This window comes from Eurosta solidaginis, chromosome 3 (genome assembly GCF_040869045.1).
Source record: "Eurosta solidaginis isolate ZX-2024a chromosome 3, ASM4086904v1, whole genome shotgun sequence".
In the NCBI taxonomy this organism is placed as follows: Eukaryota; Metazoa; Arthropoda; class Insecta; order Diptera; family Tephritidae; genus Eurosta; species Eurosta solidaginis.
In genome coordinates this window covers 44357888-44366891 of record NC_090321.1, presented here as the reverse complement: position 1 = coordinate 44366891, position 9004 = coordinate 44357888, and the positions used below count along the sequence as shown (strand labels likewise).

The 9004-nt window shown below is 41.5% G+C and overlaps 1 long non-coding RNA gene across 1 annotated transcript in view; it reads left to right on the top strand.

The window, feature by feature from the left end:
* The first annotated feature begins 6983 nt into the window (after nt 1-6983).
* LOC137246348 (uncharacterized) overlaps nt 6984-9004 on the top strand; it is a 35137-nt gene continuing 33116 nt past the window's right edge. Inside the window, exons 1-2 of the long non-coding RNA XR_010951450.1 lie at nt 6984-7344; nt 7411-7551. This is a non-coding gene — a long non-coding RNA (uncharacterized lncRNA). The remainder of the gene's footprint in view (nt 7345-7410; nt 7552-9004) is intronic.

Here is a 9004-nt window from a genome sequence, read left to right as displayed (position 1 = left end):
AAAGGCCGCGGCACAATGGCATTTTGCATATAGATGCGTTTAACACAAGCTTATGCATTCCAATAACATCGCCACAATCAACCAAGATGTTGCGTTTGTAAATATGAAGGAACTTCAGACTTGGCAATTGACATACAAAATTTCGTGAAGCACTGTTATAAACATTCTCCCTATACAACAAAATTACTTGCGAGAAATGTTAGAAACTTTACCAACCAGTGGGAAAAATAATCGCACTTGCAAAGTGTGCCAACACCCTTAGCCAAAGCAAATATCAAATTCTTCTTATTATGATTCGCTTGCAACAAAATTTTAGAGTTGGCTACTTTTCAATATCAAATGGCGCCCGTGTCGCTCAATCTACCGTTCTCCATAAAAATACGTACAATCTACTCATAATGCATAAGCATGTGTTAAACTCATCTATATGAAAAACTGCTTATGTGTCGGGGCTTTAACCTTCCTCGCATGTATGTGTTTTTATAACAGTGAATTGAAATCTCAAATGTATCAGTGGCGTAGACTTAAGGCGAGATATTGTGTGTTCAGGTGTAATGCGTGCAAATGTAAACATAGTTACAATGAGTTCATTTTCGTCTACGCTATTGAACAAATATCAATGATTGTAACTAGGGCCGTAGAGAGAAAATCCGGGCCCTGGAATAAACAACTAACTGGCCGCCTATAAAAAATCCACTAATACATTTGAGTCATTTGAATTAATGACGTTTCATTCATGAATCATTATTGATGGATTACATAAAAAAAAAATTTGCCACATCAACTAAATGATTTTTGGACTAAGAGCTGAAAATAAAATTAACGCAGAATATTTAATATAATATATAATATTTCATTGTAACGTAGAAATAAAATTCTCTTTTAACAGCCACATATTGTTTCAAATAATCTTTTCTAGTTATGTATTTGGTAACATTTTAGAACATTTATGATAAATATAATGATGATTATAAATTTTAATTATTCAATATAAAAGTTTCGGATATCAAGGAGTAGCTTTTCTTGCTTTTTTCGCTGCACAATTTTTTTATAATAATATCAAAATTTAACTGTCGTGCCAAAACGGATTCAACAAAAAGCGTGGCAAGTCCTGAAATTCGCTCTTGAGATGAACACGATATATGAAAGTTATTGATTCTTGTAAGGACGCTGAAAGAACGTTCTACATTAGCTACAGTGACAGGTATATTGCAAAAGATACGTGAAGCAACAGAAATGTAGGGGAAAATTTTATTGTATTTGAACATAGATGTCATTTAGCAATTCTAATGGTGACAGACCTTTATCAAAATTCGCTTCGTAAATGTGTTTCAAGTGAATTATTTCGCATTCTAAGCTTTGAGAAACGTCCGACTTGTATTTTTCTACAAATTTTGCTGCGCTCGCCCGAACCATAGTTTCATCCATGTCTTCAAATTGCCACAAAAGGAAAACGTCTCGCTCAAATTTCTCAAAGCTGCAAATCCTTTAGTAATGCTACTGATTACCGAATCAACGATCACCAGGAATGTATTGTTTTTAAAATCAGACTCTGAATCATCCGTAATCATCTCATTAAATTATTTTCCGAACGTCTTTTGGGTTTTCTCTTTCGAATGTCTGGAAACTTTGGCGAGATGTTCAATTGAATAGCAACTGTTTTGCATTCGTTTAAAATTGTTTCCCATTGGTTCCTGATCAACTTCAAATCAGCTAATAAGGCATCTAGATGTCGGACCTCAACATCTATGGTGGCGCCTCTAGCTTGGAGTACGATGTTTCTTTCATTAATGGTAGTCAGTATTTTGAACCAAATTGAGGACAGCAAGATACATTCGAACTTGTTGATGTACTTGAGAATGTCGGTAACATCGCCGTATGCTTGCGCAGTCAAATTTGGCTTTTGGCTGAAAGACTATGAAGAGAGCTCGGTACGTTTTTTTTTTTTAAGGATGTCCCATCGTTGTGGAGTGCTGCTGAAATTAATAAAATATTATTGTATAACTCCGAAGAAAGTACTTGCAGCTGTACAACATTCTGCAGCATCAACACCACTAAATTGAGACTGTGAGTTGCACAAGGCGAGTAATCATCAAGCGGACAATTATAATTTTATCAATTCAAATGCGCACGAAGGAGCGCAATTATAATGCGGAAAACTAGATATATCAATTAAAATCGACCACTCACTGTGCACTTGGAAAATTCACTTTGTATTAATTTGCAAATATTAATGACGATGAAAATCGCACTTAATGAAAATCGCACTTATTACAAAAATGAAAAAAGGTGGGAAATGGTTGATTTAAATCACTCACTTTTTCTTACTCACCTGGGGCTAGCTGCTGGCTCTTTGACGTTCCAAATAGAAAAGAAAGACCAAGACCGCGAACAAGTCCGCGGCACCCGCCGATAGCTAACTTTCGTTGAGTTTTTCCCCTTCAAAGTTAGCTTTCGGCTGGTGTTAGCCGTTACCGGTAATAATAATAAAAACTAATGTGCGTGTTAGGGTGGTCCGAAATATTTAGGCTGGTGGCCTAAACATGCCGGCCCCCTTGCGGCGAGCAATTTGAAATTGGGTGAGTGCGCCAGCAACCTTCCCAAGGCGGGATAAACTTAACTAAAATTAAAAAATATGGTATGTATGTATAGGGGGATCGTCAGTACGCTCTCCGGCGGACATCCATGCTCGCAGTAATGCAGCCTCGCTGAACTGTGGATGAAAAGAGAAAAACGTTAGTCGTCATGTACGTGGGGTTGCTTGGTTTTAGTGCACTTTACTTATTGAATGGACAGATGCCTGATTATTGCTGGTGGGCTCCCGACACTACCAACCCGAATATGGTGGCTTGAGTCAGCAGCCCGCCGACGGTCGACGGTGGTCTGCCGCTAACCATCAGGCTGGCGTAGACGTCGGCACCTAGTGTGAGCCGGACAGGTGTAGACCGGTGGAAAGCTGGATCCGCCAGCTTCATGAATTGGAATGGCGTGGCTACCGATGGATCCAGCGTTGCTGTCGGACTAAGCCGTGAATATCGCGCCACCACTGTGGCCTGGGTTGTCACGGCTCCCGTTACCCCGTATTTCCCTCGCAGAACAAGCGTGCACTTCACATGATAGGACGTGCCGGTACGCTCTAACCCGAGGTCCTTTGCGAGATTCGCATCTATGATTGAATTCGGAGCGCACGGATCGATAAGGGCGCGTACTGCGTGGAGCTTCCCTCCTGCTGCTATCCGAACGACCGCCGTTGGAGCTATGGCTACGAATGCACGTGTGATGGTCGTTGCTAGAGGCGTCTCCCGGAGGCGTCCTGTTCTGAAGCCGGTGGGCGTTGTTGGTTGGCGCGCGAGCGTGGTTACTTGGTTACGCGCATTATACGGGGCCGCCCTACCAATTGAGCGTCGTGACGAGCGGGGCGGACGCGGTTCCGCGTCGCCACGGCGCCCCCCGGTAGAGCGGTGCGATGGGGGGAAAGGGCGTGTCTCCCCGCCATCCCCGCGTTGTACGTTTGTAGGCTTCTCGTGTCGTAGGAGCGGTCGGAAACGTTGTGGTCCTGAACCGCCTTGTGGTGTCGTGGCTAGTGTCGCAGTAGGATCTTCCCGTCGTTCGATCTCTTCCTCGGCGACGTCCGCTTCCCACCACAGGGTTTGTTCCGTGACGTGGATGGATAGGGCTCCGTCGGAGCTCTCTTCGCCATCACTCTCGTGGGACGGTGGTGGAACGTCGTCGAGGTGTGTTGACGTGTGGTGCTGCTCGTTGCACCGATGACAGCGATCTTCGCTGGGACATGTCTTCCGTTGGTGGAATGGCGATAGGCAATTTGTGCAATATCTGAAATCTATGATCGTCTTTAGTCGATCCATGTTCGTCATGCCCCGGTAAATCGGGCAGAGCCTTATGCTGTGTGGCTTTTGACATAGCCGGCAGGGGACGCTGAATGTGGTGCCGCGTGCCTCCGTCTTTGCGCGTTTGTGGGACAATCCGGTCATTCTGGAATATCAAATTGTTAGTAGAACATTCGTAGATGCCCTTAGGTTGGGTGGCTTATGAGCGGAGACAAGGAGCTCTATTGGCTGAGCTTGTGGTTGGCGTACTCGGGATAAAGGGTTGTGTGGAACGAATAATCTTATGAAGTTATTATGTCGATGTAATGATGTGTTTGTAGTGGTTGAAACCACTGTTATATTTCATATAATTTGATCGAGATACGCCTAAAGGTATCTTTAGTGTTGGTAAATATTGTCATCATAACGAAATTCTGATATTGAAAGCAGTCATTTTTTGGTGTTTGTCTAATACAGGCAATATGCGGTAATATACGCTACATTTGTGTAGCAGATGGTATCATGAGTTACCCGTGTATTTTCACGGCTCCTTGTAGTTGCCCTACAAAAATTTGGTCACAAAACTCACCCACGCCGATACAAATGTGGCTGTGAATATAACCTATGAATCCCTGTAAAATGACTAGTCAAATGACGTCGTGCATATAAATGTGCGACAAATGTAAAGAGGCCTTTACTCGCTGTCTGGGAACACTCTTTGTGTTGATTTGGGCCATGTTGTGTGAGAATCACAAATTGTGGTGTGTTTGTTGATTCCAACACAACCCTGGGGGGAATAGCCTACACTAACGAGTGTGGCAATTTGTAGAGCTGTCAGCTGTTCACTCTTCCAATCGTTGGAATGAGACCGCTGTGCGGTGCTGCCCATTGCAATGTGATGATACATAATGGTCATGTCATGACGGTATTTAGGGACAGCTTGCGTCTGAGTCCTGACGCGACATTAAATTTAAAGTCTGTTCTAAAAAGTTTAATTTCTCCCTTGTTTGTAACATCGAAAGCATAGATGACACTACTTTATTCCTGCTGGGATTTCAAGCAAAAATGGGACTGACGAAAGTCTGTCGAAACTTAAATACACAAACAGGGCAATTTCCGTCATGAAAGCGAGACCACTATTGAGTGTGACATGTTTTAAAATGTAAAACACAAACAAAATCATGCACAGATAAACCGCGAAAATTATTTCGGTATCGAGTGGTTAACCCCCCTTTTTCCCAAGCAGGCTGATTTTGATTGTGTTTTTATGCCCAAATTTTCAAACTAAAAACTTTTCTCAAAAAAAAGAAAGAAGCAAAAAGACGGCCGAATGTCAGGAAAACTATCGAAATACAACCTGGCGCGTGTGTTTTCAGTGAAACCAGGCTGTATCTTCAGGGTTTTCGTTAGTTGATTTTTTGTTCGGTTACTAACACTCGAGTTTGTTGGATCCCGCGGATCCAACTTGTGATTTCATGGGGTCGCGCGCAATGTGTTTACGGCGTAAGAAAAGACAAAGGCAAATGTCATCGAGTGGCACCCTTGTTTTGTTCATTCAAAAATGTCATTCATTCATGGAAATGAGTATAGAGACATTTTTGAATGAATTTTCATAATGAAAAAAAACTGGTGCTGGGTAAGTATGCTAGTATCGTTCCTTTTTTGATAATTTTATAAAGATTCTAATTTCTTCTTCTTTTGTTTCGTTTTAGGTACTCTTTTTATTTCATTTCAGGTACACCGCTACAAATTAATGAAAAGTTGGATACAAATACCAACACGTTGCGAATGGGAAGTCATGCAACGTAATATGAGCGGTCCAGCGGCGTTAACGAAACCATACAGCTAATTAGAGCAAGTCTTCACACTACCTCCAAATAATGATTGGTGTAAACCAATCGATGGTTTCAACCATATATTTAGTCTTCTGGTTGCTATGAAAAAGTATCCAGCTGTAATTAGGCTCCCTGAAAGTGTGCAAATCATTTTCAATGGAGAATCGCACAAAGGTGGATGTAGCATATACGAAAACGTGGGCCGATGTTGCATTTACCAAAATTCGATGAAAATTTACAATTTGTTACGGCTTCTCCCTAACAGGAGTTCGCCGATGCAGCTGTGGCGGCAGCTCAGAATTTCGAAGTGAATATGACCAAGTTGGTAAACCGTTTCTCCGACAGTACAGGTTATTTTAAGCCGGCCGCCGAGCCTCTTAGACAAATATAACGTCGACTTCTAAGAGGAGTCCGGTTTGTGCTTCATATCAGTATATGGGTTAGATCGCTTTAGCTCAAGATTGCACCCGCAATGTCAATATGGAACATACATTATTTTAAACTTTAAAATGTATGCATTCCTACTACAACTATATATAATATGCAAAGTATGAGAAAGATCAAAAATTAGTGCGTAAGGTATAAAATTTAACGCACAATTTTTTTTTTTTTTTTTTTTTTTTTTTACGATAAGTGGAAACAGCAGAGCTTGGAAAACTAATGAAGCACTTGCAGAGCCGAACCGTGTGACTCAAGAGTTACTGCGTATGCATTTGCGATATTTGCGAAAATTGCTTCGGCATCATTTCATGCAGATGTATGATGATTTCAAATTAAAACAAGCTTGTGGTTATAAATATACAGTCCGGCTGCAACGGATGTTTCAAGATATAGGTCTCGCTCAAGATTTAAAATTTGAGCTTCAACCAACTTTTGGCTAATGCAAGAATCCCACAAGAAAATGATTTTTGCATTGAAGTGTTGTCATCGGGCTCGTGGCCATTTAATCAAAGCACCATATAAGGATGCGAATTGGGACGATCTGTACAGCAATTTAATGAGTTCTATGCAAATCGTCACTCAGGTCGTAAGCTTAATTGGCTGTATAATTTGTGTAAAGGCAACAAACGGTTTCCGAAATCGTTATGCATGGCAAGCAAGTACTTTCCAAATGACTGTGCTTCTACAATTTAATGATCAAACAAAGTTCACATTACAGCAATTGCAAGAAAGTACGCAAATTAGGTTGGCAAATCTCAAACAGGTGCTACAAATTTTAATGAAAGCTAAATTGCTACTATGTGCCGATGATGAGAATTCGCTCAATCCCAACCCTATGTTGCAGCTATTCTTGGACCATAGAAAAACAAGAAGCTTCGCATTAACATCAATCAACCGCTAAAGACAGCTCACAGTGGAGCAAGAAGCCGTGCATTCGCCTATTGAAGAAGATCGCAAAGAAGCTGAATCATACACAGCTTATTACCGAGGTTCTCAATCAATTGGCATCACGCTTCAAGTAGGTACGTCATGTAAGCTTCGTAGATTGCCCCGGTCACGACATTCTTATGGCTACAATGTTGAGCGGTGCTGCTGTTATGGATGCTGCACTATTGTTAGTTGCTGGTGTGGTCTTGTAATTGATCCAGGCGTGCTAGTCGTGCCGGAAGGTACACGCCCCGGCAGTACTTCCGTTTATAAACAGGAACAGCTTACGAAGAAGGACCCGCTTTCAAACCTAGGTAAGTTGCTAAAAGAGAAAATGACGACTGTGAGCATCATACCAACTCATTCCTTACTTGTCGTAGGCACCGTTGTGTTGCAACCCAAAAAGGACTCGATCTAAAAGAGTTGGTGTATTTCGACTCCATGGATCCACTTACACCGGAAACCTTGTGCGCGCTAGAATGGCTCAAATGAAGGACCGTTCATTACTACCGTGCTGTCAGGTGAGATTGCCGTAGTTATAATAGACCGAAGTATTACAAAAATTACCCTATGTAGTCGTAGTGAATTTGATTTTAGTATACTTTTATCAAACTTTTATTATTTTTAAAATAAATGCAATCAAAACTGCAAATTAAAATCTTTAAATGAGCTGTCCTTCTTGGAAATTGCTTTAGGAATTCCCCTTTTTTTTAATTTCTAACATTTTAAAATCCAATTTCTAGAACTCTTTCTTAGGAAATTCTGTGCAGATGCGAATAAAGTTCTGTAAAAGTTCAAGCTTGTTTTGAGACTGAATGACCCTTAAAAAGAGTAACTATTTTTTTGTGGAACAATGGGTACCTCCTCTCATGCGCTTAATGTGTAGTGCTGTGGGAGGTGACCATTAGAGAACTGTATTTCAAATACACGTGAATATTTGTATGTATGTGGATGTCGGGACAGTGCATCAGTTGCACTTAGTTGTTGGGTTCTGTTGTCCACGTGCCTTGGCCGAATGCATATGCAATCTATTCGTAACTCCGTATTATCTTTACATAAGAGCCAAATATTGCTTAAAGAAATTTTGATTATCCTAAAATTTCCAGATCTCTGTTGAAACTTGGCTTGCATATTGCAATGTGAATAATAATAGCCGTATCTTTTTTCTTTGACATATACCGTAAAATCAGTGGGACTGGCTGCTTATTTATATATTCAAGTAAAATATTACAAGCAAAGTTTTGATTAAAGAATAAGATAAAAATTAAAACAATTTTAGTTACTTCAGTCAATTCAGTTTTTGTAGCAAAGGACTTGAGGTTTCCATCAAATAATTCACTCATTGCTTGTAGTGTTTTGTTTGATAAATTAACTTCTGATTGTTGAATTGGTTGTTTGGTGTTACCGATTGCGCTACGAGTTTGATTTAGGATTGTTGGCTTCGTTCGGGGTGGACGAGAGCTGGGTTGCGCGGTTTGTTGGCCTCGTTCGGGGTGAACGAGAGCGGGGTTAATTTCATTTTAGGGGGGTATGCGGTGGCAGATAGTTTATCTGCTTTAGGCTTCTGTTGGCCTCGTTCGTGGTGAACGAGAGCTGGGTTATAGGATTGGTTAGAGCGGTTGGGAGTTACAAGTCTCCCTCACCCTCACTGGAGGGTGGTAGTAGGACCAATTTCGTGATTGGTCTGGTGGTTTGTCCCCTTGCCGTATCAAGTTCGACGACTCGAACTCTGTTATCGGGGCCATAATGGAGGTTGGCTATCCGACCTAGTCTCCATTCGTTGGGGGGCAGATTGTCCTCTTTAATGACGACTAAATCCCCCTGTTTGAGATTCGATTGTGGATGCTTCCACTTAACGCGCTTCTGCAGTTCGGTGAGATACTCCGTTTTCCACCGCTTGCAGAAGGTTTGATGTACCGCCTTAAGTTTTTCCCATCGATTGACGAGCGAAGCGCGATTCTCGCTGACGTCAAT